Source organism: Protopterus annectens, chromosome 13.part0 (assembly GCF_019279795.1).
Source record: "Protopterus annectens isolate FY-2018-M chromosome 13.part0, PAN1.0, whole genome shotgun sequence".
Classification (NCBI taxonomy): Eukaryota; Metazoa; Chordata; order Ceratodontiformes; family Protopteridae; genus Protopterus; species Protopterus annectens.
Window position 1 is genome coordinate 43,703,837 of NC_056747.1, and position 12,685 is coordinate 43,716,521.

Below are 12,685 nucleotides of genomic sequence, written 5' to 3' on the forward strand. Positions count from 1 at the left end.
CTTCCATGTCAATGTTGCAGTATTCATTACATTAGGGAGAGTGAAGAGATTCTACATAACTGTACTATGTCCTTCCATGTCAACGCTGCAGTATTCATTACATTAGGGAGAGTGAAGAGATTCTACATAACTGTACTATGTCCTTCCATGTCAATGTTGCAGTATTCATTACATTAGGGAGAGTGAAGAGATTCTACATAACTGTACTATGTCCTTCCATGTCAACGTTGCAGTATTCATTACATTAGGGAGAGTGAAGAGATTCTACATAACTGTACTATGTCCTTCCATGTCAATGTTGCAGTATTCATTACATTAGGGAGAGTGAAGAGATTCTACATAACTGTACTATGTCCTTCCATGTCAACGTTGCAGTATTCATTACATTAGTGAGAGTGAAGAGATTCTACATAACTGTACTATGTCCTTCCATGTCAATGTTGCAGTATTCTTTACTAAAGGGAGAGCACAAAAGCTCAAGAGGAAATGTGGGAGGAAGAAGGCCCAGGAGAGCCCTCAAGAAACCCATGTAGGATATCTCTGGCAAAACCAGCTCTTGTCCTGGAAACCACATGCAATTTGCAATGCCTAGTAAAATATGGACACAGGTCTAAGTAGCAGCTTCAAGGACAGAGTTGGTATCCAATCCTTTCAAAAATGCACCAGAGGAAGCCAGTGCCAAGGTAGAATGAGCTTTTACAGAGGAAGAAAGGCTTTTCTTATGAAAGGAGTAACAAAAAGAAATAGACTTCGAGATCCACAAAGAAATGATTTGTTTAGAAACAGACAAACCTAGAGATCTTGGATGAAAGGAAACAAAAAGCTGCTCAAGCTTGTGAATGGCCTTAGTCTTATCTAATTGGTATCTGAGCTCTCTATGTAAATCCTAGGTGTGAAGTACCGTCTCACTAGCAGAGTGCAGAGAAGGAAAAAAGAGGGCAAATAATAGACTGATTAAGAGACAATTTAGTCAAAGACAAAGTCAAAGTAAAGTTTCTGAGGAAGTTCTGTATTAAATGAACGAAAGTGATTAAGACTGTGTCTGTAGGTCATATTTGTTTTGTTACAAAGTCAAAGTAAGCTTTATTGTCATTTAGCCTATACAAGTGTAGTCTAAAGGAAATTGTGTACATCAGGCTTGAATTGAGAAGACATTTTATATATATATATATATATATATATATATATATATATATATATATATACGATAACACATACAACAGACATATATTCATCATTTCACATTAGACAGGTTATTCTACGTACATATTACCACAGTTTACCTTATCTATAACTTTCAGCAGTTGAACAATTTCTTATTGCACAAGTTCCTATTGCACTGTGTGATTCTCACATGAATAAGATCATCTAGTTAGTGTAATATTGCACATTCATTGCCATCTATATATTGTTAAAGTTTAGAATCTGAACTGTCTCATTTATTTGCACCAAAAGAGTTGGCTGTCTCATATCTTGTCAGTATCCAGCTTCCCTGAGATTATTGCCAGAGGTCAAGAGTCTCACCGCCTGAGGGAAGAACCTGTTTGTAAACCTGGACATTTTATAGTGCACACTGCAGTATCTTCCACCAGATGACAAGCATGTGAACAGATCATAAGAAAGGTATGTAGGATTCCTGATTAGTTTTGTAGCTCTGCTGTGACATTGTGCTGTGTATAACTCCTGTAGTGCTGGAAAGTTTCGAGCCCGTTATCTTCTCTGCCACTTTCACTATCCTTTCTAGGACCTTTTGGTCTGCAACTGAGCAGATCCTGCACCACACTGAAAAGTTTCACATTAGGATACTTTCTACGGTACCCCTATAGAAGGTGGAGAGGATAGGGGGTGATAGGCTCGTTTTCCTCTGTCTGCTCAGGAAATGCAGATGTTGATGAGCCTTCTTATGCCTGGTGTTTATTGCCCAAGACAGATCCTCCACCATGTGAACCCCCAGGAATTTTGTTCTCTTTACTCTTTCCACCATCTCACCATTAATCGTGAGAGGAGAATGAGCTGGTTGTGTTTTCTTAAAGTCCATGATGATCTTTGTTTTGTTGACATTAAGGTCACGGTTGTACTTGGCACACCAGTCAGCCAGTGAGCTCACTTCCTCCCTGTAGTCTTTTAAATCTCCTTTACTGATGAGGCCCATGAGTGTAGTGTCATCTGCAAACTTGATGATGTGGTTGGTGTTGAATCTAGCTTTATAGTCGTGGGTTAGTTCAGTAAACAGTGGTGGACCTTCCTCCCTGTAGTCTTTTAAATCTCCTTTACTGATGAGGCCCATGAGTGTAGTGTCATCTGCAAACTTGATGATGTGGTTGGTGTTGAATCTAGCTTTACAGTAGTGGGTTAGTTCAGTAAACAGTGGTGGACTCACTACACAGCCTTGAGGTACTACTGTGTGATTGTGATGCTTTTCGATGAGATATTGTCCACACATACCCTTTGCGGTCTTTCAGTCAAAAAGTCCAGTATCCAGTTGCACATATGGGCATTGATACCTAGATGAACAAGTTTTTCAATTAGCAGTTGTGGGATGACAGTACTGAATGCTGAACTGAAGTAAATAAACAGCATTCTAATATAGATGTCCTTGTTCTCACGGTGTGCCAATGAGAGATGCAGTGCAATCAAAATGGCATCTGCCATGGAGCGATTGGCACAATATGCGAACTGGAATGGATCTAGTGACACTGGAAGGCTTGCTGTCAGGTGTATTTTGACTAACCTTTCAAAACTTTTCATAACAGAGGACATGAGAGCTACTGGTTTATAGTCATTGAGGCTTGAGGGAGATGATTTATTCGGCAGTGGAATAATATTTCTGTTTTTGAAGTATTTGGGTACCTTCGCTTGACTAAGGGAGTGTTAAATACATATGTGAGTACAGTGCTTAGTTGTTTAGCACAGTCCTTTAATATCTTTCCCACGATGTTATCTGGTCCTGCAGCCTTCCAAGGGTTCACCTTCTGTACGGTCTTCTTTACCTGTATTGAGTTTAGGCTGAGCACTTCATCTCCTGGGTCTGTAGTTAATTTCACTGCCTTGGAGCTGTTCCTCTCCTCAAACCTGCAGAAAAAGGTATTCAGCCTATCCAAGAATTCTGTGTTGTCCTCGTATTGGGCTGACAGGGGTTTGTATTCAGTTATGGCTTTTATGCCCTGCCACATGTGCCTGGGGTCTCTCATGTCAGTGAAGTGGTTCTGGACTTTCTTTCTATAGGCCCTTTTCGCTTCCTTTATCCCTCTTTTCAGGTTTGATCTTGCCACACCGGGAGCTTCCTTGTCCTTTGATTTGAATGCCTCATTGCATTCCTTCAGAAGCTCGTATACTTTGCTGGTGAGCCAGGGGTTTTGGTTGGCTCTTATGATGATGTTTCTGTTGATGGTCATGTCATCTACACATTTAGATATATACATGCTATTACCAGTTTCTGTGTATTCATCCAAGTTAATGTGTAGATCAGCTGTTGCAGCCTCTTTGAATGTGCTCCAGTGTGCATTGTTGAAGCAATCTTGGAGTGCTGTGATTGCTGCATTTGTCCATACCCTGATTTGCTTCACAGTGGGTTTTTCCCTGATTAGTGGAGATTTGTATGCTGGCATTAGCATGATGGTGAGGTGGTCTGAGTTACCCAAGTGTGAGTATTGCACTGCTTTATATGCCATCTTGTTATTGGTGTATACCTTGTCTAGGGTGTTCCTACCCCATGTTGCAAATGTCACATGTTGGTGGTAGTTGGGTAATACTGACTTCAGATCTGCACTGGTTGAAATCCCCTGCAACAATGTGTGCAAAAAGTTGATTAATCACCTTGGGCATAAAAGAAGGATTAGTACAAAGAGACACCCTGTCCCTATGAAAAACTAAAAAAGAGGAACAGCCATTAGAGCTTGGAGTTCAGAAACTCTCCTAGCTGAAATATGGGCCAAAAGAAGAACAGTCTATGTATAATATTGTAAGGAAGCTGAAACTGCAGGCTTAAAACAAGCAAGAGTTAATTTTTCAAGACCAAATTAAGCTCCCAGGAAGGTGGAATAGGCATCCTGGGAGGTCTGATATGAAGGATGCCTTAAAGAAATTGCTTAACCTCAAACCTAAAGGTCAGAGGAACAGTTAATGGCAGACAAGCAAAAATAGAAAGGTGAGCTTTAACAGAAGAATATGTTAACCCAGCATGAAGCAATTCACACAAATAAGAGAGAACAAGAGGGAATTCCAGAGAAAGTAGATCCTGGTTACAAGTAAGAAACCAAGCAGAAAATCTCTTCCATTCAGACAAATAGAATTCCTGGTAGTGGGTTTCCTTGCTTCCTGCAGCACTCCTAAGCATGTCCTCAGAAAAAGGTGCCTAAAAGGGATCAAACCCTATCACCCACAATGTCAGTTGAAGAGAGGACAAGTGAGGATGAATGAGAGACCCCTTGTCTTGTGTGAATAGGTCCACCCTGTGAGGTAACTTTTGGTGATTGCCCTTGGCTAGGTGAAGAACGAGATGTAACCAATGCTGTCTGGGCCAAAAGGGAGTTACCAACAAGATTTGGGGAGAGTCCTTCTCTATCCTAAGCAGGACTCTCAGAATTAAAGGAAGGGGAGGGAAGGCATACAGAAACATCCCATTCCAAGAAAAGGATAGGGTGTCCACCTTCTAAGCCAGAGGACTTGAGATTCTAGTACAAAAAAAGAAGATGTTGTCTGCTGAAAGGGATGTCAAAAAGATCTTCCTGAGGAGTACCCCAGTGATGGACAATGTCCAAAAACACATCTCTGCCACTATGTTTTGCTCTAAAGGAATGTAACAGCCTGTAGATCACTTAATACTGGACAGCTAGATCCCAAACTTGAACAGCTAACCTGCAAGAAAGGTAGGCCTGTGTCCACCCTGGCTTGCTAAAGTACCACGTCACTGTGGTATTGTCTGTAACGATTTTGAGAGACCCTGGAAGAAAAAGGGAATGAAAGGTCTGAAGGATGAAAAGGAGAGTTCTTATCTCCTTGATATTGATGTGGTCTGACCTCTCAGTGGACTGAAAGAGGCTCCCCACCCTGCATCTAAGGTATCTGAAAAAGGTTCCTGAGAGGGGACTTGGAAGCTGAGGAGAAAGTCCCAGATTGAGAGACAGCTGATGGATCCATCACTGAAGCTTGATCTTGAGGCTTGGAAAAAGAGAAACTAGAAAATCTAGAGATTGACAGTGTTGGAGCTATATTGACTTTAGGAACCACTGTAGTTTTCTCATATGAGGCGTGGCTAGAGTTAGCATAGTGATGATGGAAGCCATGAATCCTAGTGTCCTTAGAAACTCCTTGGCTGCAACTGAAACCCAAGGAAGAAGGATTGAAAAAAGGTGAGTAGAGATACAGCCTTGGAAGGAGGCAAGGAAGTCAGCATAGGGATAGTCTGGAGCCTGCAACCAAGAAACACATGAGAAGGAACCAGGACTGATTTCTGGAAGTTTATTGCAAACCCCAGGCTTTGCAAGAGACAAACAGTATAGTGGAGATGCTGAAGCAAGGTTTCAGGGGAGGAATCCTGAATCCAAGAGTAACGTCTCAAACAGAGCCAAAAGCAGCAGCTCTAGATGAAGCATCAGCTGTATAACTACATTTAATAGAGTGGCAGGCTACTTGAAAAGTAGAGCCCAGTAAAGAGTGGTCCGAGGGCTTCCCTTTAGAAAAAGGAAAGTCTGAGATAGCCTGGGAAGCTTGAGAAAGAAGAGCTAAAAGATACCTGGTCATTTAGGTCTGGAAATTAATAGTCCGAAAGGCCAAGGTATCAGCAGTATACCCCTTCTTGCCCAACTGGTTCTTAGCTTTACTGTCCTTCCTGAAGGACATTTAGTATAAGGCAAAAGCTTAGAGGGTTTGTCAGAAGAGAGGAGACATGCTACAGAAGGGTCATGAGGAGGACATTTGTAGAGAAACTTACACTCAGCAGGCACCTTGTAAAATCAACTGAACTGACTGAAAGAGAAGTTTGACTGCCAAATCCTTTAGAGCTTTCATGCCAACAGAGAGTGGGAAGCTGAGCACTTAAAAGGACAAAAGTAAAAACAACAAAAAATAAATATCCTCACACAGACATAAAAAATACACCAAAAACAAGGGAGTGGAAGGAGGCAGCAGTTATTACAGCAGTGGTAATTTGAAAATCTACTGTTACAATAAGTTTTATTTATACAGTTGTACTATGTTCACCATATTGATCACTGCTGCAGTAGGATTTACTATATGTGCAGATTACCTTAGCTAACTACATTTGGGAAGTGGAAGGGGAAGGTTCCAGAAGCCCCTGGAGAATGGTCCTAGCAAACCTACTGTGGACCTACAGAAGGAATCAAGCTATAGTGCTTTGTAAAAGTATGTACAGAGGACTAAGAAGCACCTTCTAGAATACTTCTAGAAGCCAACACATTCCAAAAAGCCATAGTTTAAGCCAAGGCCCTGGTAGAATGGGCCTTGACTCTTCTTGGAATAATAATGCTATGAGAATGACAAAAGGTAAAAGTCTTAGACAACCCTTTGAAAATAATCTGTTTTGACAAAGACTGTCCTTTCTTCTTACTTTCACAAGAAATAAACAATTGATCTGAAAATCTGAAAGATTTACTTCTGTCAAGATAGTACCGGAGTCGTCTGTGGAAATCCAAGGCATGGAGCATCCTTTCAAAACCCTTATGTTTAGGTTCAGGAATGAAAATGGGGAGATGGATTGTTTGAATTAAAGTAACATAGATACCACTTTACGCATAAAAGAAAAATTAGATCTCAAAGAAATCCTGTCCCTATGGAACACGTGATAGGGTTGACTCACAATAACAGCTTGAAGCTCAGATACCCTTGTTGCAGAAGTCAGAGCAATCAGTAAAACTGTTTTCTATGTTAAGATCATCAAGTCAGCCAGGAGCAAGTATTAGCTTCTCTAACACAAAATTAAGATCTTAAGGACAAACCACTAGTTTTCATGGAGGCCTCTTATGCAAAACCCCTTTCAGGAGCAATTTGATTTCAGACTGCATTGAAAGAGGAGGATCCATGGGCAAACATGTTGAAATGGCTGATGAATGAACCTTGATACAGGAATTAGAAAAGGCGTAGGATAGTAGTTTGCACACATATTGTGAAACCAAAGAACAACTAACCCTGGAAAGGTGCTGATCATGTTGTTGACAACAACTAGAAAACCTTTTCCATTTGCTAATATATGATTTTTTTTATTAGCAGGCTTTCCCTGCCTCTATTAATACCTGCTGCACATATTCAGTAAAGAGGTGCCTGAAAGAAGTTAAGGCCCCATCATCCAGGCAGTCAGATGAAGTTGATTAGTGTTGGCAAGTATCAAATACTCCTGTTCTTGAGTGAGTAGATCCAGTCTGTGAGGAAGCTTGTGGTAATTGCCTCTGGCCATTTACAAAAGAAGGGAGAACCATAGTTGCATGGGCCAGAAGGAAGTCACAATAAGGATACTGGGGGATTTCTTCTGAATCTTCAGAAGTACCCCGGATATTAGTGGTAAGGGTGTAAAAGCATACATAAACATTCTGTCCAAGGAAAATAAAAGGCATCTGTCTTTCAGGCCTTCTTGCATGGAGTCCTGGAACAGAATCTTTCCAGTTAATTGTTCAAAGAGAAAGCAAAGAGGTCTACTTGAGGAACTCCCACAGATGGATCAAATCTTGGAAGACCCCATGATCTAGTTTCCATTCATGAGAGTCTGCCCTGCTCCTGCTTAGCTTGTCTGCCAGTCTGCCACACAAAGTTGCTTTGATGTTGCTGAGTGAGACTATGCTGTGAAGCTATATCCCAAACTAACATGGCTAGTCTCCAAAGCTGGTTTGACATGGTTCCCACTGCCTTGTTGATGTACCATATGACTGTAGTTATTGTCTGTAACCACTTGAAGAGGTCTCAGGGAACACAGATGGTTCAGAGAGTTGAGTCCCTTGATCAGAGCAAGCACCCCCTTGATGTTTATGTGTTTGAGTATGTCCTTGGTGTCCCAAACCCCCTGGCAGTTTTATCCCCCCGAAAATGCTTCCCAAGCAAAATCTGAAGCATCTGTGGTGACTGACTACTTAGAATCAGGGAAGGAGAACAGGAGACCTGGATTTATGGATAAGTCTTATCTTGACCAAAATATTTTTTTCTGACAAATCCCAGCACTGGTATTTCAAAAGATGAAGGGTTTTGATGCATGGACCAAAAATATTTCAGATACCACTGTATCTTTGTCATGTGGAGTCTTGCCAGGGGTATCATGAGAATTATAGATACCACAGTCTACAACATCCTGAGGTATTCCCTCACAGTGACTGAAGTCTGAGTGGAAAACATTAGAAATAGATCTGGATAAAGCTCTATTTTTCCTGTGGAAGAAAAACTCTTTGAACTGTGGTGTCTAGCTGATATCCCAGAAACATTTTTTGAATGTTCTCTTGGAATCCCAGCTTGTGTAAGAGATTTTTCACCCAAGATATTCCAGACACTTTGCAAAGATAAGCAAGTCATCTAAATATGGAAAAAATGTGTGTAATACTACCAGCCCAGCTATCTGGAATTTTGTAAATAATTATACGTCATTTGTGAATACTGATATGATTTATACAGAGCTGTATGTTATGTACTGAGCTTCAAGAATGTAACCATAGCATACCCTGCTGGAACATAGAAGATTAACTTACAAAACTTCAAGAAAATACATTGAAATTAACTGCTTTATGATGTGCTATAAAAGTTAGCTTCAATGCAGCAAGCAGACACAATGTCTAGAGCTAGAAGTTTTTCTGTTGTCTGAAAATAAAAATAATTGCTAGGTTTAAAATGTAAAGTGTGATTGTTTTATGACTTTCTAGCAGCTGTACATCTGAGAGATATGTACTTCTCATACGGAGATGTTAAAATTCTGTAAGTTTCTGTTTAGCCTGGGAACTAAAGTCAGGTGACAAAGAGTGATGTCATCTAAGATAACCCAGCAGTAATGTCTGATATTAATTTAAGAACTCTCTGAGAGATAGACTATGCATTTTGTATTTTGTCTTTGATCTGGAAACATTCATCTTCATCATCTGCACTTGCCTTGCTAATAGTAAGTAACCAGGGTACAGTAATTTCTCTTAGATATAGATACGAATATAGTAAAGATTAGTTTAGATGTTTTCTGTATTTATTTGAGACTGTCCTGCAATGTTGTTTTAAAATATTTCTTGTGATTTTAAACTCTGAAGTAACTGTGTTTGTTTTCTGAGTATGGTCTTGTTCTTTTATTATTTATTATTAAATATATTTAAACCTATATTTGTGGCTGATATTTGTGAGACATATTTAAGCTCTTAGAGAATTTGCGTACGTATATGGTGACACTGTACAGGCCACTCATAAATAGCCTTGCACGTCTTGGTCAGAACTACTAGTTGGATAATAGTAACATTACACAGTAGGAATGGACACCCTCTGTAAGGGCTTATAGTAGCTGATAAGTAAGGGTGGCTGGTGGCAGCTCATACTACCTTATAGTCTGGGCAGAAGGGGGCATAGCTAGTAAACCTATGCCAGCCTTCCCCAGGTGTATGTATGTGTTTGTATATAAATCAAATCTCAAAGTGTGTGTGTGTGTGTGTGTGTGTGTGTGTGTGTGTGTGTGTGTGTGTGTGTGTGTGTGTGTGTGTGTGTGTGAGTTAACTGGGCAGGGACAGGAAACACTGGTTAAACAGAGAGGGTGCTGGAGGTCTCAGCATGGCCACTCAACTGAAATCTCAACCCTATAGCTGTGCCAGTGGGGAGTCTTATTGGGGATCTGAAGAAAGAGGGAGAAACCAGCCCCAGACTGACTGTGGTCTCTGTGTGCTCTTAAGGGAAACTGTATTTTACTGTGCATGTACTTGTCATCCTCCCAATGTGTACATTCCCCTACTGTTGCCAGTGGTGAGGATTGAGGCTCCTTGATTACTGAGCCAGTGCAGGTACATCACAATATGGATATCCTGTAGCCTACAATTAGCTATAACTGGAGCTAGACACTTTTTGAACACTATTGGTGCAGTGGATAGTCCAAAGTTTAAGTCAGAGAACTGATAACGTGATCCAGACACAAATAACCCTCAGAAATGTCTGAAGTCTGGATGAATATGAATGCAATGATAAGCATCTTATAAGCTTAGTGTTACCAAGAAACTTGAAAGAGGAGGAAGAGATAACAGGTTGTGAAGTAACATCATTTTGAATTTGAGCACTGTCACAGACAGGTTTAGAAAAGAAAGACCCAGAACAGGTCACCAAGATTTTTCTTTCTTTGGTACTAGGAACATCCTTGAATAAAAACTTTTCCCCACCTGTGAAGAAGCAACTCCCTGGGACAACATGTGATGACAAACTGGTGGAAACAAGAGAGTTGGATATGGAGGATGAGGAATGACCCCCTGGAAAGGAGGAACTTCCTCCCACTATCATCTGTAACCCTGATGAATAATTTTCAAAACCTATTTGTTTGAAACTATCTGCTGCTAAACAGAAAACTGAATTTTCAGACTTTATGGAAAAAAAAGGGGCCAGAGTGGAAGGAGTTCACATGGTCTTTTGAGTAGTCATTCAGATTTGTTGTGCTGTCCTTGGCTCCTCAAAACAGTACCAGTGGCCATAGCCCTGGAAGAAATATCATCAGAGTCATACACACAGACTGTGCAAACAATGAAGAGAGAGAGAGAGACCTGTGTAATAGAAAAAAACTAAGTTATTTAAAGCAGGTTTTTCCTCACAAGAAGAAACTGCAGAAACATTCATCATACTTTCACAATTTGTCAGAACAAACTTTAACATATTAGCTTGACAATTTAAATTTCTGAAAATTAGAGTTGCAGAGGTATACAATTTCCCCCAAACCTACCCATACTTTTTTATGCGTATCAAAAAGATTAGGATTGGAATTAACTTAGTGCTTAACAGCAGTGGGATCAACTGTTACTAAAGGCATTGCATCAGGTTTATGAGTGGTGTATAAAATTTAAGACTGAGAAACGTTATACATCCTATTTGTTTTTTAAGGGCAGCTGGCTATCAGGAAAATAACTGCAGGTAGTAACACACACACCCTTTAAACAGATAAAACAGGAGGAATGGGTTTAGCTTCTGGAAAATCTTTCTGTTACAACTCATAGTATTTTCTGAGGGGCTGCAAAAACTCAGTGTTCTCCCACTGAAAACACTGGCTCATTCTAGCAATAGTTTTGGAGAAAGAGAAACTTCCACAAGGAGAATCAGAATCTCTTCAGGAAAAGAGGAATCCCTCTTTTTTTACCAGAAACTAATTCACAAGATGGATGAGTAGCCTGAATTAAACCCCGAGCCAGACCCAGTAAACTACTTCTATCCCAAGAAGTTTGGGAAGGAATAGATACATGCTTGGCTTTCTGTTCCTTTCTGACAGGAAAAGTGGAGCCAGCTCTGTTACTAATGGCAGCAGCAGCTTCACCAGGGATGGGAACAACATTCCAGCAAAACAGGGAATCTTTTCCTCTCGCAGGATTGACCTGAGTGGCCCTCTCTTGCCCACTGATGGGACCTCAACAGCTGCAGAGGATGTGGCTAACCCCCAGTCAAAACTGGGTGAAGGTGCTACACCAGAGGAACCCAGGATAAAAGATGGGTGGTCTGAGGTACAACAAATGGCCACAACTGTAGCTGAGGAAAATTGTGAGCCTTCTTTAGTGGCAAAGAATGTATCCCCAGTAGTGAGACACAAAGGTATGAAGAGTTGACTAAGTTGCTGCCACACAAATTTCATCAGTAGGAACTCTGTGTAGAAAGGCAGTAAAAGTAGTTACTGCTCTTGTAGAATGAGCCTTTGTTTTATTATGTAGAGGCAAACCCATATTTTTATAAACAAATGAGACAAAGTGACTTTTGATACACTTTTGCCGTCTTTCACTTTAGAGAAGGCAACAAAAAGCTGATCAGAATGTTAATATTATCAGTCAAGCTAAAGTGTCTGTGAACATCCAATAAATACAAATTATGCCATTTTTATTGGAAAATTTTGGAATACTGGCAGATCGCTAAACTGGTTAAGGTCTACTTCAGATGCCACCTTCAGAAGGAAATTGGGATTTAGTCTTAAAGACACTGTCCTTATGGAAGATGGCAAAAGGGAGTTTACAGGACAGTGTTTGGAATTCTGAAATCCTCTTTGCTGAAATAGCAGCCACAAGAAAAATGGTTTTCCAAGTAAGATATTTTAAATCCACTCTTCTGTAGGTTCAAAATGAGCCCAATGTAATGCCTGTAGCATAATGGTAATATCCCGTAGAGGGGCAGGATCTCTTATTGGAGGCCACAACAGAAAAGTCCCCTTTAGAAAGGCTTTTAAGATTTTTAGGGAAGAGATGAGTATTTGATTATGCCAACATGAACATTGGAAATGGCTGTTAACTGGACTTTGATAGTTGGAAAACTAGAGCCTTTTTGGAATAGATCTGACAAGAAATCCAAAACAGACAGAAGAAATGTTGAAAAGGATCGAATCCTTTTAAGATGCCAACATAAAAAAATCTCTTCCACTTGCTAAGATAAACCTTTCTCATATTTGTTTTTTGTGAAGCAGTCAAGATGTGGATTACAGAAGAGGACAGCCTGGTATCTTTGGCCATAGTTAGAATTGGAGAAACCAGGCGGTCAGCTTCAAGATGTTCAT